We start from the raw sequence: 26,211 nt of genomic DNA, 5'->3' as shown, positions 1-26,211 counted from the left end.
AGGCTGAAAATTGTTCACATAAAATGACAAGAGAATATGATTCCATCAGTCAGTTTTCTGTAACAGTCCTACTCTCTAATTTTTCTTTTGTGTGTGTGTGGTTTTGTACATGACCCTGAAATTTTTCCAATTTTCTTTAGAAAGAAAATACGCTTTGATTTACTTTAGTTAGTTGTTTTCATTGTACACAGACTGAGGCTTGAAATTTGCTGTTGAGGATTTCATAAGAAACAAAACTCAACCCTATAGATTTTGCTTTTTCCTTTTAAAAATTTATTTATTTAACTCAGGTCTGCAGCTCGTTCAGGACTAAGATTTGTAGTGCATGAGACTGATTCTGATGTAGAATCATAGAAAAATATAGGTGAAGGTGTGACGCTGCACTGAGTAAATGTAAATGTCTTGCTACGTCTTTTCTCTAGAATTATTCAGGTAAATCTGTCCATACAAGTGTAAGCTGTGTCCAACATTTGCGTATGCATGCTTTGGGACACTCTGAGGCTCCTAGCAAGAGGGTGAAGTCATAATCCACCAAGATATGTTGGGTTTTATGTCTTCTGAATCCCAGATAAACAATTCTGTGCCTACTGTTAACCAATTCTTTTGTTATAGCTTGGTATATACCATTTTGCTACTAGATCTTCTGAATGTTGATCCTAACATTCTTCTGTATCAAGCAACCCTTGCCTCTGGATTCCGAAGTAAAGTAGGTTTTAGAGACTTGTCAGACAAATCTAAAACAAAGGGGTTTGTTTGCACTAAGCCACTCTGTAATTGTATGAAAAATCCTTCTTGCTAATAGATCCTTAGTATATAATGGATCTACTGTGATTATGACATGCAGTGTGCATAGACTCACCTTCTTCCTTTCCTGCTCAAATGGTGACAGCAGTACACAGGTGCATTGAGATCAGCCACCTGGAGCCTTCCTTCATCACAACGGTGGCCTAATTCATCTGGCTTTGTGCTAGGTCTCGTTTAGTTTAAAAATGAGTTTTTACAGCATGACTCATACCAAAGAAAAAATAGCCCTTTGGAATGTGTAATAGTCTTTCTCTCACTAATTTTATTTAAAGATATCTCAGGTGATTCAAATTTAACTATGGTTCAACTCTGAACATTCTGCCATATGGATTTCCCTCAGTTGTTATGTAATTTCTCACAGACTGAAGAACCTCAGTTATTAACGTATTTTACTTGAAGCAATTTTTTTAATGAAGTGCGAAAGATAAAAAACTGAAGGAGGGAATGGGTGTTGTTTATTTTATGTGCTATCTTTTAAGTGGGCCATGAGTTTATTTTCCCTCAAGAAGCAAAATGTCCCCGGAATACTACAGGGAAAATGGGTTTCAAGACTCAGTTCTAAATTCAGAACTGTCATTAATTGTCAGCTTCTGTGAGGATCAGTGTTTTTTAATGATTGCTCATCATGGTTTGCTTTCTAACTGACGTTTCCACTTAGAAGATGTGTTTCTCTTTTGAGCTTTTGGGGACATAATGACCTTGGGAAAACTGGAATGTTGTGTTTGCCCCATTCTAGGTTGAGGATGATATTAAAACCTGTTGCTAATGCAATCTGCAAGTAAACAAGGCATCATAATAAGTGAAAGAAAGAACAAGTCGGTAATTTCCAAATTTTTAATGGACATAACAACTATGTTCAGACTTTAACACCTTTATGTATTCTACTGAATTTGAACTCTAAATGTAAGCTACCCCTGTGCAGAGGAAGGATAAAATAAAGTTTTCAGTATTTGAACTTGAAAGAATTTCCCAGATCATATCTGTTACAAATTTCAGGTTATCCATTCCAGTTTGTTACTTCATTCACTTCTCACAATTGCCTTTTCTCTTTTCACCATCTATGATCTTTCAGGGGAGAAAAGTAGTGGAAGTGTAAGGTGTACATCAAAAGATGTAAGTATTTACCAAAAATGGAAGATTTTCTAAATTTTTTTAATCTCTGTCATGCAGGTGATCAAGTTAAAAAAATCACCACTTTTAAGCAGCTGTGTGACCAAAAAAAGTTGTATATAAACACATCCTGTATTTGATAAGATGTTCAGTAGCCTAATTAATACATTTTAATTAACAGAATACAAAGCCTGAAGAACAACCTGTGTTGTACAGAAGGGATTCGCATGTAATTGTAAATTGGTACCTACCAGAATTTGAAGAATGAAGCAAAGCAAAAATTCATTTCCTTCAGTTATGTTTTTGGCAAGATTGTGTGTAGGAGCACAGTTACGAAATTTTTGTTTTGCCATCTTTGTGTACCTCCTCAGCTGTTTTTTCTTCTGAGGTGAAATGTTGAGGTCTAGTTAGTCTGTGGATTTGCAGACATTTAAAGCCAGCATTGTCCCTGAAAGGTGTAATCACAGTATCCTCCATTCATTGAATCCCTGTTTATCACTCATTTTGGCACAAGTGTGTCTATGGTGCATCTGGGGGTGGAATGGATTCAATTTATTACTATTCTTTTTAACCAGATTTTTCTCCCAACCAGAGTAGTTTCCAACTAATTTACTGGGCATCTTATGTAAGCTTGGCTTTCCCTCCTTGTCAGCTTGGTCTGTACTTTTTCTTTTTTTCTGTGTAATTCTTTTCGTTTTGGTGAGTGGAAGTCACAAACATGCCTTCTGTTTTGTGGTTAGTTCTTTTATCTATTTCTCTATTGTTCTAAATTTGTCCTTGCAGCTGAGCAAAGAGCTTATATTCCCACCGAATCCAGTTTTCATTTTTCATTAGCTATAAGTTTAGAACCCATGCCTATCTACATATTCTTAAGGATTTCCCCCCTTTTATGCATTAATTTGTATTTATTCATACTGGATATCAGCTGCATTTTTATTGCCAAATCAAATTGTGTTGTGAGATCTTTCTGTAGCCCTTTGTAGTAAGTTTTACTTTTGATTATTATGAAACATTTAGCACAGGCATTTTGCTATCCAACTGTATATACAGATCATATATGGGTATACATACATATGGGTACACATCTGTATGTACATCTGCATCACATGTCTAGGTTACCCTCCTTTGATACTTCACTGCTAAACTCCTATGTGCAACCTTATAATTCATTTCTGCCTTTGCTTTTTTGTTTAACACTTTAGAAAAAAGGACTTTCATTTAAAGACAAAGTAATTTTCTTACAAATGAAGGGATAGGCTTTTTTGGCCTTTGCTGAGGACTGTCTGAAGTGTTTGGAAATGCCTGTGTACTATACAATGAGAATTTCTCTTCAGATGTTTACAGATTCCTCTAAAAGACACTAATATTGTTTGTGGGTCATGACTTTCGTCTGTCAGAGCCAGCTCTTCCCATCTGTTTTTGCAAACAACCTGAAGCATATAAAATACATCTGATTACTTCTGTACAAAAGCATTTTCTGTACAGTTGATTCATTTTGTTAAAATGAAAAAGCTGGCTTTTTATTTGACTGAAAACCTGTGATACTCTGTACACTTGTGCTAAGTTGATGGAAGGGATGATTCTTTTGAAGAATTTCAGTCCTTATTCTGATTTACAGTGATATTGGGCATGCAGAGGTGCATCTTTCACTATTCTAAAACATAAATCCCTCTAGTTTGTCCTTACAGAGAAATAGAGAGCAGAAGTATTACTATGGGTTAGTGCAGTAAACAGAATCCCAGAATAAGGTATTAATAGGCAAGCTGGTGACAGTCATTCAGTCTCTAAAAACAAACTAAAGCTTTGAGATTTAGGCAAGAAATCAGGAAATAAGATCTCGTAGTAAAAATGTTTTGTACCATAGACTGTGTATATAAGGGAAGATTGAGCGAGTCACATTGTCACCAGTGTTTAAATACAACCTCCTTATTTTCCGTATGGCATGTTGGAGTGATGGATAAGAGTGTGTGTGCATCCTTTAACATGCCCAAGTTAAGCTTCGTAGATCTAAAGGTTCACTGTGACAAAATATGAAATAAGATGTTGAGAGAAGAAACAGGTATGGAGGGGAGCATCCTTGCAGACAGCTAAGGAATATATAGAGTTTCCTTTTATGTTCTTTACAGCACGCCGTATGGATGGGATTGATTAATAGGGTAAGAGGTTTCCCTGAGAGAGTGTTCCCCGTTGATTAGAATTTTTCTTCCAACTTTCATTGAGTCTTAGATGATGGTAATTTATCAGAGAGGTCGGGCTGGTTTTTAATCATTCAAGGGACTTTTTTTCTTGCAAAACAAAGGAAGAACATGTGAAGGAGAGGGGAGAAAGATAAGCTGAAAGTAAAGACAGATGAATCAAAAGGAACAGAATAAGAGACAAGAAAAACTCTTTTAGAGCAACAGACTTAAGTATCGAATTCTATAGGCGTTTTTGTTCAAATGCAGTTTTTTAAGGCTCAAGGGAGAGCATTAAAAAAGTAAATGGAGCAAGGAAAGTGAAGATACAGATTAACAAAAAGGGTATATGAAGAATGAGGATCTATCAGCCATTAAAATCTGGAAAATAGCAGTGTTTTCTGATACCTTTTGTAAGCTTAGTGCTGGAGAACTTTTCTATGAAAACTGTAGATTCTGTTTTTCTTTATAGTTTTTACAGTGGATTTAATGTAATTGACTTTAATAGGGCTGTGTAAGATTTGCATCTGTGTAACAAAAAATAGCATTTTGCTTTGTTTATTGAGACTATAATATTAAGACAGTGTGTATTTGAGATTTTTATTGTCACAAGGTTAGTTCACATGAAATCTCTTAAAAGACATCGTCCACATCTAGTTCATTAAATGACCCTATTCAGTCTGTCCATAAACTGAAGGTTCAGAATTTCCAACCTGGTCTGCTACCCATGTATATGCAAATTGTCATAAATATGAATTTACTGGTTTCACTGTATAGCTGGAGCATCCACTAAACCATATGAAAACATCATATTTCACATGGAAGTGCATTTTGTATATGCATTTAACTTTCACTTAAGTACTGCACCATAAACATACGTAAAATGCATTTAACCAATTAAAAAGGATTTTCCAAATACAGAGAAAAAGCCTTTGATGATTAAGCCAGACTACCTCAGTTCTTAGATTTCCTTCCTTCAAAGCAAGTCCCATAGAAGAATCTTTGAGGAATTTTTCCTCCTATAGTTTCTAGATTGGGATTTTCCACAGTGGAACTAAACCTCCCTGGTAACCTTCTTCCAATTATGACCACCAATTTTTTTTTTCCTTTAATAAAATATTATTTAGTTTCATTTTCAGTTTTCTTGATAGCTGCTTTAAGGGCCTTATCTCTTCACTGCTGAGAAATATACAAGTTAGTTCCAATACGTGTAATAGATAAGATTATAAGCTATCGTGATAACTGACACACTCAGCAAATTCAGAATCTGTTGACCTTCAAGTGTATTGGACAGCCCATCTGTTTGGATAGGTTTTTGCCTGATAGGCGATATTCCTTGTCTATTTGCTGTGTCATCCCTTTTGTCATGCTAACCACAGTAAATTACATATGCATGCACACAGTGCTGTTCAGTGGGCAGGACAGACTGTTTTCCTCAAGTCCTTTCCCCAAAAACCTCATGCAAGATTGAATGTGATGTATGACTCTCTCTGTCACCGACTGAAGACCCACAAAACTGAAATATTCTTCCTAAATGTGGGCTAAGGGAGAAATTTTGACAATTCCATCACTATTTCTTTCTTTTAATAGCTTTACTATTGGCTGTCCCAATGCATTAATTTACAATGAAGATAACTGAATTAGTCATATCTATAAAAGCTCTGCAGGGTTGCACTTGTTATACTAAACTGAAGTATTTCCAGCTGGTATGAGGCTTTTTTTGGCAGAAATGTCATGTAATTTACCAATAGGTCTAAAATAAAAGTTACTTCCAATTTGTTTTACACGTCTTACTACATCAATGCTGAGTGCAGTTGCTCAGGGAGGTTGGGTAGGTTCATCAGATGCTGGTAATACTGTTCTCACAAAATACCATGTTCAGCACCATGCTGAACCAATTTGAAATGGCAAATGGAATGTTTCTCAGGCAGTCTTTTATGTAATGGGCCCAGTAACCTTTTACCCGTATTTATTACTTCAACAAAGTAAAAATAGTTGACTATAATCTCTCTTTACTCTTAGTCTTGGTCTGTCTTGAAAGACAGAAAATTCAGTTATTGAGGCTTCATTTTCCTGTTTTGACCATTGAATATTAACATGTATTTTCCCCTTCATATATTTGTTGATTATGAGGATATTAAAAGCATATTTGAACATGAAGAACTTCTCTTGTGAATCAGTTACAGTGGTATTTACAGTTAATTTTTTCTAGATTCTTAACAAATTGTGGGTTTGCTTTAAAAGTGTTCTGTTTCAGGTGCTTAGCTCACAACTTTACACATAAAAGCAGGGGATTTTGGTTAACTGAGATAACCTGAGGTCTATTTAGGGGAAGGTAAAACAATTATTGGGGGTAAAGGCTACTTGAACATAAAAGTGAGAAAAATCAGGGTAGTGAAAGCAGCTATTTCAAGCAGTGTGTATTTACTTCTCACAAGGTTATGTATTAGTCCTCATGATTCTTATCAGACCTACCCAAAAGAGTATTTGATAATTTTTGCAGGTATTGACCTCTGGGAAAGGGGATGTTACAGTTGGAAATAAGGGTTATAACTAAAATTACTCTTACTTAAACGTCACATTTTGTATCATGTTTACCAAAATGTCTCTTAGAAATTACTATTGTCTTGCCTATCCCAATATCAAAGACAACATTTTTGTGTTTACATTCACCACTTAAGATGGCATTTCTTCATATGACCATCCATCTATTTTAACCCTTATTCTATTCTACTATTATTTTACCTTCTGTTGATTAATCTACTAGCTTCAGGATTATTAATAACGACATGTTATTTTTGATGTTCAGTGTCCTTGTAATTCTAAAGTGTGAATTCAATGAGTATTCAGCAACTGAGATGTCACTAGCCACATCAATGAAGAGTCTGAAGTTTTTGTTCCCAAAGTCTCCATCCTTTTCTGAACTATGTTAACACAACTTTGTTTAGGGCTGTTTTTTTTTCATAGAGTTTGGTAAACAATTAAGCATACTCTAGGGCCTAGTGATGTGATTTCTTACATAAGAACTTTTCTGTCCTTAGACTTGCACATGGAATCTGTGAATCCAGGCATCCTTGTCTATAACCTCAGATGCTGAATGGGAGTTACTGGTTTGAACCATCACCCTTTAAACTGACATGTGTAAGCTGAGAGTCGTCTGATTCAGCGGAGTCAATGAATGAAGTCCACAGCGATCAATGCAGTAAAGAAGTGATCAATGCAGTAAAGAATGATCTTAGGCCAGGCTTTGTTTTTTTTTAATCTAAGTCCTTGAATTAATTTTTTTAAAGTACATTGAGTTGCCCATGTGCTAATGACTTTAGTAGCCACAGGCTTTGATAAAGGACAGAGCCGTGCACAGTCTCAAACACACTAGAAGGTTTACATTCCTTAAATGATATGAAGAAGGATATTTAAAAGTCAGTAATGATTTCCTCAACAAAAGTTTTCACTGATTCAAAATGGGATTAAATAAGTTTTTCCCCTCAAAAAATTTCTGAGAGCCAACCAAAAAATAGTAAAAATACTTTAAAATCTGCCTCAAAAATTTAAAGTAAATCTACTGTAAGGCAATGACACTCCACTAAAAAGCTGAATTTAACTATCTTCACTTAGAAAAAAAAAAATCTGGAGGCAATGAAGCACTTGAGTCTCAGTAATGATGTGACCTAATAGGTAACACAATAAAAAAATTGTATATAAGTGCAAATTTTCTCTAAAGATCTGGTGAAGCATCTTTGCTGTAGAGTTACAATCTTTTTCCCTTAGGATTCTTAAGTAAGAGGATTTCCTCTCCTCTTTCCTTTACACATTGTAAAACCTTGGTTATTATATTGATTGGATTAGATATTTTAATAGAATGCAGTTATCAAATACTATTTGAAATAATTCAAAGTATATATTCTTTTATAGTCTAATCAAAAGTTCTTAAAGATCTGTACAGAAATCTGGATATTTTTCTGCCTTTCCAGGTTCTTAAACCATGATTCCTATTTTGTTATAAATATAAAATACATTGTATATTATTCAATTTATCGTCTTTGATTAGTGCAGTAGACTTTCACAAAAATGATTTCACAGACTTTACATTTGTTCAGTTCTTGGCATTGGCTTTACTCTTCCTAAGAAATGTTGGCATTGTCCAGTGGTCTTGATCAAAAAACTCTCCTTTTCTATTTTGCAGAGTCCTTCCCTTTCATGTTAATAGTGTGACTTTTAAAGAGCACAGCTGCCATGGTAAGTGCTACAGTATGAAGGAGCCAATGTAGGGTGCAGAAAAATAGTATACTGAGAGCCAAAGATTACTTCATCTTCTTATGAAGAAAGTGAACTGTGAGACTCCATAGAAATTGTTATTTCTGTTTCAGGTGTAACCTTCCAAACAATAAATGACAAAATACATTCATCCAACTGAATCTTAATCCAGTCAAACACAGATCTCTCTATTGAAATCTGAAATTAAAGAATACAATGTCCTGACAAGTTGCAAGTGACAGAATGCAGGTCCTGCTGTTGTTTCTGCCTTAATTACTCAGGGTTAGTGATAAGTACATTATATTCCCATATGACTTTCTCAAAAATAGATCAAACTAGTGAAGGGAATAATTTAATTCCTTGACTTGATTCTGAAGATTTTTCTTCTCCCTCAACCCAAGGACATACTTGTGTCCAGTTTGATCCTAGCAACTCAGGTGCACTTTAATATATTAGTAGCTGAAATGCTGGCATCTGAAAACAATAGCCACGTCTGTGTTTATGGCTTTTTTTACGCTGTTATTCTCAATTTATGTGCACATGTCAAGTCATAACTCGGTCCTGAGGCTAAATTTATTTCTGCTCACAAAGCCATGTGTTATATCCTAATTTCGTAGAGATCTCAGATATGGAGATGATTGTACTGCTGGTGCTTATGGCATTTTACAAATTAGGGAATGTATAGTGTAGGCATAAGCTCATTGTAAGGCATTTCCATTGACTTAGACTTTCATCAAGCACTTGAGGATGAAATTGCCATCACCAATCACTCTCCTTGTTGGATGGAATGAACTTACCTCAATGTTCAACCCTCCACTGTTAGATTTACATTTTTTTTCCTGCACACTATCTCTACTGTTGCCTCTTATTTCCATATATTTTATTTTGTATATTTTATTTCCATACATTTTATCAACTTGCTATATATCATTAAACATGAGTAGGAATGTGAAGTCGAAAACTTTTCCTATCACTAAAGGTTTTCTTTCCTACAAGATGGATTCATAGCCTGAATTTAACATCTTTGGAAGGTATTGAGGAGGCTTTTTTTGTACATATAACAGATCCGGTGTTCCATCAGACCTAAATATTTTAAATATTTTTAAGAGGTTGATCTTGAAAATTTAAGGACAGAGATTAAATCCTGGCCTCATTAAATTCAGTGGAACTAGGATTTAATTGTTTTGTTTCAACCCTACAGAATCTTTTTTCTTTGCCTTTCATATAATAATGAAGTTACTGTCATGAAATCAGACCTATATAAACAAAGTCCATTATTACTAGCCAATATTATAATTTATGTATACAATATTGAATTCTTGATTTTAGTTTGGCCAAAGCTCATTTTCTACCAGATGATCTGAAGTTAAAATGGGTCAGTTGACATAATAAAGATATAATAAACACTGTAAAATGTCTGAAAATTTCAGTTCTGAACAGGGCTGCAGCCTTCTTTCTTTCACTTTCACAACATAAATCATTTATGTTATCTAGGTGTGATGAATATTAAATGATCTATGGAGGAAATCATATTAACAGACTTATTATTAGAATGACTGCAGGGAATTACAGTCAGTCACTTGAGTGAAAGATGTGTAAGGCAAAATAATAAAATATGGAGATTGGTTAATAAATCACTTCAATCAGGTTTGAAAGTAATAAACATAAAGCTAAAAAGGTAGCACTTTGACTAATGGAGCCATGAATTTGCTGCTCCTTGAGGGCTTAATTCTTCCTTCTGCTGGACACATGCAATTGCAAATATCATGCCATTCTGTGAAAATACATCTATACATTGAGAAACATATCTACTTTCTATTTTACCTGTGGGCATTCACCTTGAATTGTAAAAGGATGTCAAATTAAAGTGCTCTCAGATTCTTGTGCAAAAATCTTACCCTATCCAGGTATTTCCCAAAAGAAATAACTCAGTGTTGGTTTGACTTGGGGGCTACTGAACAGATTTACTTTCAAAGGAAAGATAGCGCCTCTGTCTGGTCTGAAATACACAGAAGAGAACATTCTGGTTTTGCCCATCATCATGACAATTTCCGAGATCAGGACGAGGCACTCTTTTCAGAACATGCTTAATTCTCTGACTCTATTCTTTTGATGTGCATTATATAAATATTTATAATACATAATCGAAATTTTATGGTTATTTGGCACAGTAGGGGTAAACTTTAAAATCATTGGCATATCACTGCTCTGATCCTTGCCTCTGAAAGGGCTGGTCATTTTCTGCATGACAGTATTTTAACTATAAAAGTGGTTAATGACAACTTTAGCCTGCTTTGTAAGGACTTCAATGATACACCAATTTTACTAGATTTTATTACTGTTATTAAATATTAAATGTACCTAACATATCATTAATTTAAAATGTTTGCTTGGTTTGTGAGTTTCTATCTCTGCTTTATGACCTTTAACAGTTTCTCTACCTTCCTTCAGCTCAAATAATTTTTTTTTCTTTTTTTCTTTTTTTAATTTGTGTTTCCATAGCCTGAAGAAAATTCAAAATAAAATGGGAAAATATTATTAGAATTGTCACTTTGAATCAAAGTTTCTTTTCCCCAAAAGCATTTTTAAGGTGAACTTTATTTTTGTTTTTCTTACTGGGCTCACACAGGAAAAGGGGATGGATGTTTGCTTCTTTTTCAGTTCATAATAATAATGGATTACAAAAGCCCAAAGCTAAGTACCAAACTATCCATACTAATCTGACCTACAGTGATGGCAGGTCAACAATGACATATCCTACCACATCAGTGACTTTGAACAAATAAGGTTTTACCCAATACACTGGAAAGTTCTTAAAGGTGCCATGTGTTAGAAAAAGATGTTTATTGCCTGGCAATCATTGATTGGCTAAAACTGCAACAAAAAGAGCTTCAGGTGGGGCTGGAATCTGCTGAGGGAGTTCTGTTTGAGTCAATCCAGCTCCATACTAGGTAGAAAAAGGAAAAACTTATCTACTGGGACAGCCATGGTATTCATGTTCTTAAATTAACATGGAATTACATACCAGAAGCATTACTACAGTTTCAGAAAAGTGGAAGGAAAAAGTCTGCTCTAAAGTTTACCTGTCATTATTACTGGTGGAAATTGCTATTTCACGAATTGTTAATCTCACATGAATGTTGAGACTAATTCAGGGGCAAACTTATTAGCTAACCCTTCACAACTATAACATTCACAGGAAAATCCCAAGACACATTTCTGAGCTTCCTGATTTCTGGCAATGGGCTAAAGTCAGAGAATCTGTCTCTGTCTGTCAGTCTCTCTCCCCTCCTCTCTCACACACAAGTGGAGACAGATATTTACAGGCCAAGTCCTTCACTTTAGCAAATGTAATAGGTGTGAATTCTGTTATGACTCATAACATGTCTTATTTGACTTAAAATTCAAGTATGGATACTGTTAGCTATTTTAAAGTATCAGCTTTCTAAAAATAAATAAAAATGAAAGCAAGGTCTTAGACACCACAGCTGTTAGTGACCCTTTGAAAATGTGACCTATAGCTCTATGACTCAAGATTCAAAAGGCAATTACAAACAAATGAACTGTAGTCTTTAACAAATACTCAGGAATCTTTGGAGTGTGACTCATGATTATTCAGTGTGAATATTGGTGACACTGCTATATCAATTCATTAATATTTATTTTAATTCCCAGAAACTAATAGTGGACCAGCGCACCTCATCCTAGGCACTCTGAAGGATTAAACAACAGTCCATGGTGAAACAGATGTATTTTAATAAATACATCCCTTTGTACCATCCCAAGCAAAAGGCAACACAGGAATAAATCTGAAACCCACTTGTTTCTGTTCTGAATTTGTTTCTAATCACAGATGGGTAGAACTTGCCTGTCAGCAAGACAGGACTATGTGCCCAGTGCTGGCAGCAGTTCTACATGTACCTTGAAACTGGTCGGACTTGAGATGGATGGTTCAAGCTCTGGGTGGATCCCCAGCATTGAGCTGAGCAGCAGAATGTGCTGATGATCTATATAATTCAGTGAAGGACGAAATCAAGGTCAGATCTCATTAGTAATGTAAGCAATATGACTTCTGGCTGTTTATGCTGCTTCCTCACAGGCATTTTTTCCTTGGGGAAGAGAACACAGAACTGCATAAAGTATTTACTCTTACATTATTTGTTAACATATTCTTGCCTCTTTTAACAAATACACAAACTCTTCTGATAATTTTGTAAATATCGCATTGGAGGCATAGAAACAGATTTTAAGGTTTGGCTCTGTATCTCTAATCTCTGTCCCTGCAGGGTGTCTTACTAATGATGATTTGTTGTTTGGAGTTTAATTAAGAAAAAACTTAAGCTTTACTTACTTGTGTTCTTACAATTAAATGCAAATAGGTTTAGAAGAACCTGCTTGGGTATGCAGAGCTTAATAATACTGACAATCCAATAAAAACCAATAGGTATAAAAAGGCAGCTTAACTCCTAAGTAAGGCAAAGGAAACAAGCTGCACAACAGGCTGTTTTGTATTGTCTTGCAGGGGGTGAAACGGTGGTTAATAATTAACTGTAAATCTCATTGAAAATAATAGATACTGCAAAGTTTTCTGTCTTAATCTGCTATCCTCCTGGCTGTATAAACAGGTAGATGTTCATACTGCTGCAGGTCTTTTATTAGTGCTTCCCCTGATGCTGGTATGTTTGTACATTTCCTTCAGTTAATTGCTTAAGCAATTCTTGGTTTGTTTTCCATTGCTTTCTTCCTTGTTGAGCTTGCTCCTACATCCACACCTTCATATTTGACCTGATCCTGGACTTAATATTTTATTTAGTGCTAAGCCTCATTGATTTCCTCTACCCAGATCAACTACCTCCTTACCACCATTCAAAAGACTAATTTTGTTTAGAATGGCACGCAGGCCATCAGAATTGGTTATTACTTCCTATGAAAAGGAGATTTAGACTATTAGATAGAAAGAATGGAAGTGTTGGTAATTTTCATATTGCAATATATATTTCACTGGTTTTCCAAGCAACAATAGACAAATTTTACTGTTTTGCTGTTTGCCTTAGCTTATTGTCTACATTTTCCAGGGAGATTTCATCCATGAATATTTACATATGTGATACTACAGGAGCGATAGTTCCTGTAATAAAATGACTTCACAAAAATTTGAAATGCAGTTTTAAAAGAAAATTTACAGTATCCATTGGAAAGTAAAACACTATCTGAACAGTCATGAAAGACATTTCATCATAGTAAGGTATGATAACTGGTTATCATTTGATAACTGCAATCAAGTAATGACTTTTAAATGATCACCTTTATTACAAAGTGGGTTGAAATCCTAAACAATTCTAAATGATACACTAAGGGTCACATAACCAGCTGCTTCTGTGAAAATTCAATCTGTTGCTGCATAAAAACAGACTCAGCACTCTTCCCTTTACATAGGAAAAGTTCCATTCATTAATAGTGAAATCAGAGTTAATTCTGTAAAGGTGAATGGGTGAATATTATAAAATTCTGGTAAAATGTGAATGAAATGAGAGAAACATGCCATAAAATATATTGAAGTAATCTGCCCTAGTAATGTTCTGACATTTAAAAAATTATCAGATATTGGATATATTATATATTATTTAGCAAAATGCTTTTTTTTTTCTTTTTATGAAATCAAAATCAAGGGAAATCAAGGGAAATCAAGGTCATTTTAACATCCTTGTGGCAGTAATTACAGTTGCTTCTTTATAGTTACTTGGGAATCTTTAATACTCTTCCCTGGTAGTGTTCAAACACCTCATTAAGACAGTTCATTAAGAAACTGAGAAAAATCACCTGTGCCCATTCAAACAGAAGCATTAAAAACACATGTCACAGCTTCATGCTCAGTATTTGGAACTGGATATTGCAGAACATTATTAATAGTCCTTGGTTTTACTCTGTATGAATTTGACATATGCTTTCAAGAATGTTGCTAGGTATAATATGCTTGTGGAATTTTTTGTCCCTTAGCTTCATTTTTTTTTTTTTCCCCAAGCATGAGAATGTTAAGCCCTAGCAAAGTTATTTGCTTAACCCGGTATTCTTTTGATGCTTTCTATCCAACTCTACAGACCCTTTTTCTCAAAAGATAAACTGCAAGTGGCTAAAAGTGTTAAATGACAAACTTAGCACATAAAAGGTCAATAGGAAAGGTACGAGACAATGTAAATGCTTGAGTAAATCTGAAAGCCCTTTTTGTGTTTCATTAAATAGACTTAGAAAAACGTTCATATTTCTCCTGTTGAACCTGTGTAAAACCAACATGGTATGTAAACGAAGGTGCTTTAGCACTGCTGTGGTGTACACAAAGTATCTGTTCTGTGCAGTCAGGGAATGCACCTGTATTCTGAACTGATACCTAATTTTTCAAACTTCCTAGAGTTTAGACTTAGTAGTTATAAAGAATAGCTGCCCGTTAAAGAATTAAACTGAAATTGAGACTTTAAAACTTCAACTTCTCTCTTTAGAGCCTCCTCCCACCACCTTGAGGTGCAGATTAGAGCTAACACATCGCACCTGCTGCTGCAAGGGTGCAGAGCTGCCTTTCAAAAGCAGAGGGAGTTGCCCAGTGGATCTATTTGCCAGTGGCCACACGGGGAGCACGTGAAAGAAGAGGCCTAAAAGCATGATAAAGGTGCGTTATGCTTTATGTAAGAATATAAAATGTTATGTCTCTGTTGATGAGCAAGAAAAATAAGAAAATGTAATACTTCCCTTAGCACCTTGGATGGAGTGCTGAGGAGAAAGAGGAAAGCAATGCTGTGTGACTGTGTGTTAGTGATGGTACTCTATTGCTGCCAAATCTTTGGGAAGGTTTCTGAAGTATCAAGAGGCCATTTTGGTCCAGAGGCTAGTGTGTGTAAGTCTGTTTGAATGTTTTCTCTAAATGTGATAGGAAAAATATATCTGATCCACTTGGAGAGTAATTTTGTTCATTTCCTAGATGTAGGTAGTTCAGAGACATGTAGTTTTCTTCCTGATTTTTCTGCTGTGTGCTCACAGATTTATGGTAATGTTAGGGGGCCCATGACTTTAAATGACAGACACACATATTGCTCCAGTAATGTGGGAAGTTGTTCTCTTTGGTTCTCTGCAAGGGAAGATAAGTTGTTCTAGAATGTTTGGATGCAGTGTGCCATCTTTTTGTTACTGGGAATTTTTCCCACTGTCTAGCTTCCATAATCCTCTCTGTTGGCTTGGATTAATTAATTCTTGACTGTTGGTTACGTATCAAAAATTCACCATTCTCTAAATTACTGGGTTAAATGCTGTGCCTTGAGTAATCCATACAAAAGCACACTGATAACAACAAGATGTCCTGCAGATCTGTGGAAACTAGTGAGAGACAGTGTCATGAACTAGGGAAAGACAAGGCAGCTTTTTAGCTGCTGGCAAAGCTGTGGAAACATTGATATGTCTGGTTACTATATATAGTGTATAGTATATATTGTGTTTTTCTTAAACTGAATTTCAAATGAAAGAATTTTGCTTTAGTGTTCACTTAAATGCAGTGAAAGGTACCATTGATGTGAAAAGAAGATTCCATGTTCTTAATTTGGTGACAGTCAGTTATCAATTATTGTTGAATGTTTTGTCTCTAGTGTATGACTCAAAATTCATAACTGGTACATGCCAGACCACAACATCAGAAAGTGTTTTATCTATTTAACTGTAAATGAGCTAGATCAGTAACTGCAATAAAGAAATCCCCCAGGTATGTGTCTCTTACTGTATTTTGTGACAGAATATCATGACTGTTTCAGTCATTTTGACGCTAAATACTGAAGTGTAGATTGAGTTTGAAAGACTGAAATGTGAAGCCCAGATTTACTATAAAATCCAATTCTGAGATATGCTATGTTTTTGCTTTGAGATGGTGCTGTTATAAAACCCCCAGACAAGATTTTGGTTATAATATTGGCTTTAATATTAGTAAAAACAAATGATGATTCCAAACTCTACTGTTTCACTGAGGGACACTTCATTCTTGACTATACATCTTGTAGATAAAATACTGCTAGTATTGGGCAGGGCCATGAGTTTCTGGTTATGCTGGATGACAGACTTTTTATTAGCCAGTGAACTGAGAGCAGCCTGTATAATTTTGCAGCCGGGATGGTAAGAGGTGACTTACTGAGAAGAGCTGATCATAGGCAATAATTCTGCATTGAGTGACCCAGATTTAAGTAAGTTTAAATTTAATAGAAACATAAACAAAATGGGTTCATAATTACATTTTTTAATTATTTCAAAAGGGCAAGATTTGAGAAATTAAGGGAGCTTGTCCGAGAATTCAGCTGTGCTGAAGAGCTCAAGCTCTTCATTGTCATTGAGGCTTGACATTTTAGGAGGTTTTTGCTATTAATCAAAAATGCATAGCTTTCCAGGATTGTCTTTACAAATTTTTGAATTTCTTGCAGCAAATGGTTTGAAACCTACTTGGCAAATGACTTCTCAATTGAAGATTACTACGCATATGCAGAGAGCCTGTAGGGAATGGAGAAGATGGATTGCCCAGCAAATAAATTCACTTCAGAAGTCAGCTTAGAAAAAAGAACTCACAAAAAATATTCTCATAAAATCAAAACAAAATTAAAACAAATAATGAAAGATTCAGATAGTAAAAAATTAAAGAGAGTGCCTAGCTTCAATGGAAAATATGTTGCTTGTTTTTCACAGGTTGAACTGAAAGAGAAGACAGGTCATTCCAATAAATAATTAGAATAGCCCTGAAAAGTTGCTACACTAGGGCAAAAATTAGGGTTATTTTTTTAAAGACTGAAAGGCTTACTGCATGAGATGGTGTGTGTTATGCTAGGAATTTCTAATAGGTATACTGCTTTAGAAACAAATTTCTAGTTTCCTTGAATATTGTGACCTACAGCACAGATCTGTGCAGTGGCCATCTTAATTGAACAATCAAACAAACAGTGTGATTTATTCCTCATACTGTCTTGAACTGTTTAATTCTCTGGTGATCTAACGGTCATAAGTTCTACAGAGAGCATCACTCACTGTTCTAGCAGTATGTCTTGTCACTTCTGGGGAGACCTGTTTCAAGGGTGTTGTAACATTACAGTTGTGTCAGGCAGGGAAAGACCAGTTCAGCTTGAAGTTATCACTTTGGTGCTCTGTGCTGCATTTTTGTTTGTGTTCCAACATGTACCTATTATTTATTTTGGCTCTGGACGTTCATGGGTTACATGTTACCTTATCTCATAACTTACTCTGTGGAAAATGGGTACAGAATGTTACAATTCTAATTTAATATAATTTTACAATAATCTTAAACTATCGGGTTTTTAGATGTTGTGTATATGAAATATCCCTCCTCATTTTCTTCTAACATAAGAAGGGACAAGTAATTGGTTTGTGAAATAAAGAAGTCCCATGTCCCTGTCAAAACAAAATTAAAGTACAAGGCTCTTGCTTGGTCTTCTTTCTGAGTGTGATTTTTATCTGTAAGTTTTAATGGGGTCCTTCATGCTGCAAACATCTTTGGAGACAAGTGAAAATAATCTGTCAGTTGCCATGGACACATCTATGTGAAAACCTCATGTTCCTCTTATACTGTGTGACTGCACGCTGATACGTGCTATATAGAACAGACTGAGCATCCCCAACTTAATTCCTAATATGCACTGTGACTTTTATGCAACTCCCTATACAGCTAATTTACATGGCTTGCTTTCATTGCAGTCTCTATCAATTTTGGCAATTTCTTGCAAGAGACATGGCACCACATGCTCAGGGGTAGCTCATAATAAGCCAATATCTTTGCTGTAAAGATAATTGTGAACATCGTTAAATGAATGCGATGCCAGGGGAATGGGTATCCTTCCAAGAAAGCTTTTCATTTATCCTGTGGTGTCAAGCACAACAAACAAACTGTAATCAGCCTGAGCTGATAGTGAAAATTCAGTATATTCTCATAGGAGGACAGCAGTGCACCCTCCACTTTCTGGTAGCACCCTAGAACTCCTAGACTAAACCTGGTTTGCTGTTTGCTTCAAAAAATTCTATCCAGCCAGATGCTTCTGAATAAAGAGTGACAAATTTTATCATTATAATGGTGTTAAAAATGGAGATTAAGGCAATAGGGGGATAGTGATAGACAAGAGTAACACAGAAATGCATTTTGCCTCCTTAAAATTTTGCTATAAAGAACATAAATTTATTATAGAGGGTAGAGGTTATATATATGGGTTATATAAGTTATAAATCTAGTATAAATAAGAAATGAAATGGGAATAAACTGAGAAAATATTGCTGAATGAGATCTCTAATAAACTCATTTACCATAAAAATGATTTTATGAGGCATAACAACAGTGCTTTGTAGAAATGTCCAGCTGATAAGTCTGCTACCCTGTTCATCGGATACAGAATATATGGTGCAATTTGGGAAAGGCCTATGTTTAATTCATATTCATCCTGCTTATTCTGGGCTAAAGGTAAGCCCAGAGATCATAAAAATACTCAGAGCTCTTCTGAGGGCCTTGGAGGGAATAACGGGTTATATTGGTATAACAGTAGTTCCTTGAGAATTTGTACAAGCCAGGACTTTCAAGAGGAGGATGTAATAAAATTGTCAGCCACATATACGTGCAGGAGTCTACCAGTTGCCCCATTATTTAAGTCACTGACTGTTCACATACAGGTAATGGAGGTAATATACCCCTACTGAAGTGCATAAAAGAATAATGTTGTTTTATTCTGCTCTATGGAAACAGCTTTGGAAAATTCAGCTTAAACTACTAGATTTATTTAGCTAAAAATAGAGAGGCATAAAGAAACTCTCATTTGAAGCAGTATGAAACCCCAGTGGTTATGTCAGAGACAATATGCCATCTCTAGCTGATGTTTTGAGGGTCCTAGAAATCTGTATGACAGTGAAGGGGAGTCCACAGACTAAGAGGAATGTGTGTATTCTTTGCTAATGAAAGGTGATGGGATATTGCAGCCAGCTGGTCTGCTCTATCTTGGTGTTGTTGCAATGGCCTCATTAGGAAAATTGAATTGCCGTAATGTAAGTATATTTCCCACCGTCTGCCTAGAAATTTCCTGAACCTTAGTGAAAGCACTGGAGTACTTGTCCAGAATCCATTTTGCTAGGTTGCATTGATCTACCTCTTAAAGCTACTTTACTTTGGTCCATGTAATACTGATAAGACTGAGACTCACACTGACAGTCAGTTCTGCAGAAGAGAGGGTGAAAGGCTTGTGCCAAAGCTGTGTGGCTACATTACAGTGAGACAGAATCAGCACTAGTGACCCTGAAGGAGATGGAGTGATAGGGTCATGAAGGCAGTAATTCATTAATACGGTTACATTACTACAGTAACATAGGGAAAAGGTTCATTACTAGAAGCATTTCAGTGTAAAAATGTCAGCTCCTGGCTGTGCATGTTTGTCTGCTTTTGGCTTTGTATGCTTGCAGCTAGAGGTGCTTCCCTCCCTTTTCCCTTTTGGAACCACATAAGAGACTAAGATGCCTGCTGCGATATGTAAGAAGAGACATGATGTTGCGATTAACCAGATAAACTGTTCTTAAAGCAGAACTGAAATCTTTATTGTAATTCCAAGACCACGATAAGTAAGAAGTGTTCTGGTTTGGTTAGTTCTTCTCTTAACTGCAGTTCAGAAGTAAAAGAGATTTCTGTAGACATTTGGACAGTTGTTTGCTACTGCAGTAGAGCTGGTGTATGGAGCAGTTATTGAAGAATTTTTGTAAACTCATTTTTAAAGCAATTAGGATTGTTTCACACCAAAAGTGAACTAACTTCCTAAGTCAGAAGAAAAGCCATCTTAAAATTAGTATTTCATAATGTAAAACTTTTCTGGCAAAATATTTTTAATTTGTGCATTTTTGATATACAGCTGAAATTTCTTGGTCAATTAACCATTAGTGATGAATAGAAGAGGAATTCCTTAAACAAACTCATGCGTAACATGGTGGCATTTAATTCACTGCAGCCCTAAGGCATATCAGAGAATAGACAGAGCCATCTGGAAAAGGGGAGGTTGTCTCCTGTGGGAATTCCATAGTAGTCCAGATAAGTCTCTAACAGATGAGAAGGTTGTCAGCATCATGTGATCCTACCACTTAATACATTTTGGCACTGCAGTACTATTTTCTAAATGACTGATCATTGAAAAGGAAAGTGAACGTTACCTATCTGCTATGTGATTAACACAGAGGCAGGACCAGCTTTCTTGTTCTTCTTTCATTATGATGTGGAACTGGAGGAGAGCTGTGAGGTCCAAATTACATCTTTACTATCCTTTTCGTTTCTCTGCTTTAGCTACCACCCTTCTCACAGGAAAAAGGACAGAAGTGTGTTTCATGCTGTCCAGGCAATGAAAGGTCCTGTCTCCCTGTCTGGATTGTCTCAACACTCTGACCCATCTAAAAGTTGTTTTACGACTTATATTAAGTACCCAGATACAAAACTCCTTCAGTACTAGGTGGGAAAATGGAAGGGCATAGTAGCTGTGAAATGTTAATAACTGGTCTGATCAGGTCAAGGTAAAAAAGTGTATTTGAAAATAAACTGTGTCTATTTCATGTAACACAAATGAAATTTTTTTTTAAAAAAAAAGGTATTAGAGAAATTGCAGTCTAATTTAGTAGTACTTTTGTTGCATTTTCCTTACACAAACTGGCTAACTGGAGGCTGCTTAATTTAAAAATGGAGTAGCAAGAATCTCAGAAGACAGCAATTAAGACATTAAAAATAAATATTCTACCATTAATATTCTGAAGTGTGCTCAGTCTCACATGTCTGCTTCCAACAAATGATGCAGAAGAAAGCGAAAGAAAAAAGCTTAGACGAGTTCTTATAAACAGTGAAATTTAAAGAAAGAGACAATCCTGTGGAAGTTTAGAGGCAAAACCAAATATTAATCCTTAGGAGCAAGCAAGAAGACTGATGGTTAAAATTAGCTACCTGTGTCTTAGAATTATGAGGAGACTGAAGGATAGGTAAAGACTTCTCGGTAACAGTGATGAGAAAACAGCAACCTTCTTTCTTTTCAAAGATACCGTTATTTGTTGACTTCAGCTATTTATTAATGGACTGGCATAGATATTAATATTGAGAAGTAAATTCTACAACTGTATTTAGTAGTAGAAGAATACATCCCTAGTGCCTTTGCAGGCTCAGGTTATTACATTTCAGTATATATATAAAAGAAAATAAAAAATACACATATAATGTATTGAAATATTTTAACAATCAAAGAGAATATTCAGACTATCAGAAGCTGACTGAAAACTAAGATGGAACCATTTTTATTTGCAGTATAATTTCACTGACAGAGATGTTATTGTATCATACATTATACAAGCACAGAATAAAAATCTTTTTTTTTCTGTTCTCCAGCAGCATCATAAAGCACGAATTCAAGACAATCGAAGTTATGTGTTTATTCTTTTAACTTGCTCAACAGAACTCTGATATCCCATACAATTATAACTTGTTTGTAGTTTGAAGACACAAAAATCATCGAATCCAACTCCTATCCCTGCATAGGACAACCCCAAAATTCACACCTTGTGTCTGAGAGTGTTGTCACTTCTTGGATATTATCAGGCTTGGAGCCCTGACAGCTCCTTGAGGAGCCTGTTCCAGAGCTCAACTAACTACAGATCATATGCAGTTATCTTCCGATTTTGACTTTAAGTATCAAAACCAATGGAGCACTACGAAAATATTCGAAGTTTCCTTTTTTAACTTTGTTCTTCAGACTTTGGTCTTGCAACATCCAGGTTTCATTTTATTTTAATCTCCAGATTATGTTCTCATTTGTTCTCATTCTATATAAAATTGTAGATATTTAATTAAAAGCATATATTTCCAAAGTTGTCTTTTAAGTGTTCCTAAAGATTTAGATAGGTAGATAAATATTCATGTGAGCTTTCTGGATTCAGATTTTGCAAACTAGGTATTTCAAATGAGCTTTCAGTAAAGTGAAAAAGAATATACAGTTCAGTCATGTGTCCTTTGTGTTTAGCCCCTAAGACTTTGAAATGTTTTCAAAGAACGTGTAATTATATGCTAAAGTCAAATTCACTTCTTAAGTTCATTATGCACTTTGCGTGATTCTTTTTTATTAATAGGTGTATTGCTGGAAAGAGGAGGAAAAAACAACCTGTGACTCTGTGCTCAGGCAGAGAAAGCAAGCTTTTGAGAGATACTACATGTTTGTCCTATCTACATTTGTTATTTCCCCTCAAGAAGTTGTGTTGATGAATAGGAGGTCCTGAAATCCATAAATATTCAATGGCTAGCCTTTAAAAAGGCAGTGAAGATATACTGGCCATAAAACAACATTACGAGGGAAAAATAAGACACAAAACTCTTGTAACTGCCGTGTCATTGCTTCCGTAAATATATGGAGATTGTCCATGTGCAACTAGGAAATGTTTTTGGGTTGGTTTTTTTTTCACGTCCTTTATCACCACCATGTGCCTCAGTGCTCTGCAAAACAATTCCTCTATGAGATATAAATGCAAAAAATTAAGTAACTTAGAGCATAGTGTAAATTTATCATAAATCTTCATTTCATTTGCTATCTAATTAGGAGTTCAACTAAGGAAAAGCCAAAATTTTGTAACTGAAGGTCCAATTAATGAAATATATTAAGCTTTTGTCCTTGTAATCTTAGGAGAATTGAAACTTGCAGACAGGAGGATCCCTCTGAGGGGGCGGGGGGAAGTTGTTTACGTTGCTGTTGTAATTTGTTACCCATATAAGTTTTTTTAAACACTGGCAGTTTCCCCTACATCAATGGAAATGCTGGTATTGAAGTTTCAGGTGAGAGAACGGGAAGCTCCACATTTGTTATTGCTCTAAGGCAATATGGGACAAATTTCTTGATAGATAGTTACTTAATTTATAGTCTATGAAAATGATGGGTTTCCTGGCAGTGATCAGCCTGTTGAAGAGGATGGGATGATTTTAATGTCTAAATCAAAAGCTAAGGGTTTCACAATATTGCTTTTTTCAATTTGGACCATGCATTCTTCATCACATACAGCTCGAGACTTACTGTGAAATACTAAGCACCTTTATTTTCCTCCCTTAATGCCTTGCCACAAATTACAATACCACATCATTCATGAATTATCCTGTAAGGAAGCATACATGACAGTAAAGTTAATTTGTCTGTGAACTACTCAAGACTTTCAGTGGATAAAATTTGACAGCTCCAAAAATAGACTACTTGGCCTTTTTTTCACAGAAACCACCACATTCTGCAAAAATTCCCATTTATTTCAGTGGTAAAGAATTTGTGTCAAACAGCATCATTTTTAGGAATTTTTGTGTACATATTTAAGTTTAGAAATGTCTCCCTGCTTAAATGTTTCTTCGGTTCTTTTGGCACAGTTGTATTACCATTTCCTTCACAAAGTTCTTATTATTTTAAAGTTACAAAAAGTATAAGTAGAAATGATGTTGTATTTCCAGAACAGAGAGCAGCTTCTCTTACAGTGGATTTTGTTTTGTTTTGTGTATTTTGTTGATTTTTAACAGCATTTAGATAAACCCATATCTATTGCTATCAGTCAGATGCAATATATCCCATAGATTAGATGTATCCCCTTGCCAAGGATTGCAAATAACTGCAACTTGTGCTTAAAGCTTCTCTAATATGTTGTTATAATATGTTCTGCAATATTGGATTATCCCAGAGTAGGCTGAGTTTTACGAATCAATTACTCATAAAAATTGCTACACTTAACATGGATGGGAGCAAGTTACAGCGTTTTATGTTTCTATTGACTCTGAGTCTACACCACCAATGGGAATCAATTTGATATGACTAGTTCAGACTAGTTCAATACTCTGTAAATATCTATCCCACTCTTCATCAGACATGTTGGGAATGGTGCAGCAAACCATAGCCATAAAGAGAACATTTGCATTGTACCCCAACTCTTTTGGGTGCCTGCAGCATTACAGGTGCACATCTTGTCTCCATTTAAACCATTATTATGGACTTACCTGCACCTAACTAGTTATCCGTATACCTGTAGCGGTTCAGCTTGCCTTCTCTCATGCATTGTGGCATCAAGGAGTAGAGATAAGTCTCTCATCCAGGACTCTAAACCTTTTTACCTTGTGGAAGCTTCTGGATCACTACTTGTCATTGCTGATCTGTAAAGCAACATTCTCCCAAGTCTGTTTAATTCTTGTATTCCAAAGTGCATGTGGGGATAGAGCAGCAATTGCAGTATTCATCATGACTTCTAAAATATATGTTTCCTTTGCAACTGTATAATGTGAGAGGTCAAAAAGACACAAAATACTTTCCCTTTTTTATGTTGTTTCATGATGTCATATTTTATTTTAACATTAGCATTAAAAAGGAATAAGAATACCAACTCTACATGGAAAATTCTGGTTTTCCTACTATCTTAACATCTAGGAGTTGCAGGTATTCATTTTATGTTTTATGTATTTTATATTTTTTCACTTTTTTTCTTCTCTTTAAAAAAGTCTCAACATCTTTTTAGTCAGATCCCTGTGACTTTTATATCCCCTGCATCTGTTAGATCACATCAGGTTGCCATGACAACGCTACAAAAATATTCAGAATCACAAGACGCTCATGAATCATTCTAACCAAGTTTCTGAAATTAAAGATAAAACAAGTAACTTAAAAGTGACCCTAATGTCTGCGTATCTCTTGAGACTTTACCACAGAAGTCCTGAGATCAGTTCCCAGGGCTAACAATGGTGTCCATTACAGCTGCATGTACATAGTGTGCATGTTGGTGTACTAATAGGACTCATGCACAGTCATACTCCAAGGGGTTTTCTTGCTTTCTCCACAGCAGTTTCCACTATTAAAAATGACAAGGTTTAAGCCCATATGTATCTTCACTCACAATTCAGTTTCTGTACAAAAGACAAACATAGAAAACTTGTCTCTTCTCCTCTATTTCCCTGTCTTCAGGCATTGCCAACAGTGCTGTGTCATTCTTTACAGATGCTTGCATAAGCTGCTATTATAACCTCCATCAATGGATGGAGGTTCAGCCTTACAGGTAGTCCCACTGAGAGATCTTTAGACTGTCCTTACTGCTAAAAAAGCTTTTCCTAATGTCTTACTGAATCTTCCTGAAAGCTTTAAGGCAACCTGGTCTGGTGGAAGGGTGTTTAAACTAGACGATCTTTAAGTTTTTTTCCAACACACACCATTCTGTAAAATTTATTGCTATTATTTCTTGTTCTGTTCTTACCAAATGACAAGAAGAAATTGCTCCTTTGCACTCATCAACACTCTCTTACATAGTGAAGACTCTTACCATATTTTTCTCAGTATCTATTTAACTTTCTTGTGCAAGAAATTTTGCACACTTAAAATGTGTTTCTCAGTCCTGTGTCATTCTCCTTGTTCTCTTCTGGATGTTGCAGCTGACAGTGCCTAAAATCAGATCTAAAGCATCAGCTGGTGTGTTTTCCATATCAGTACAGGAGCAGAAAACTAATTTAATTTATCTTAGGGGACTGTGTCTATATTGTAATACAGTGCCCGTTTTTACCCATTGCCATGATATATGCTCATCTAGGGCTCCATAATAGTCCCTAGAATCCCTTTTTTCCTAGACCAAATCTCCCATTTGTCAAGATCAATAAGATTTCTGAGCACATCTTCCAAAGTACTGGCAATATTTATTACTCTGCAAATTTAATAAACCTAATCTTTATTTTGTCTGCCAGGGCAATATGAAATTTCGGACTAAGAACATACACTTGTGGAACCCTAGTCAATGCATTTTTCTGCTTTGATAATTCTTCTTATCTGTTCTTTTTTAAAATTAAATGGAGAAA

The sequence above is a fragment of the Streptopelia decaocto genome (genome assembly GCF_964273445.1).
Source record: "Streptopelia decaocto genome assembly, chromosome: 12".
NCBI lineage: Eukaryota > Metazoa > Chordata > Aves > Columbiformes > Columbidae > Streptopelia > Streptopelia decaocto.
Note: the sequence above shows the minus strand (reverse complement) of the source record.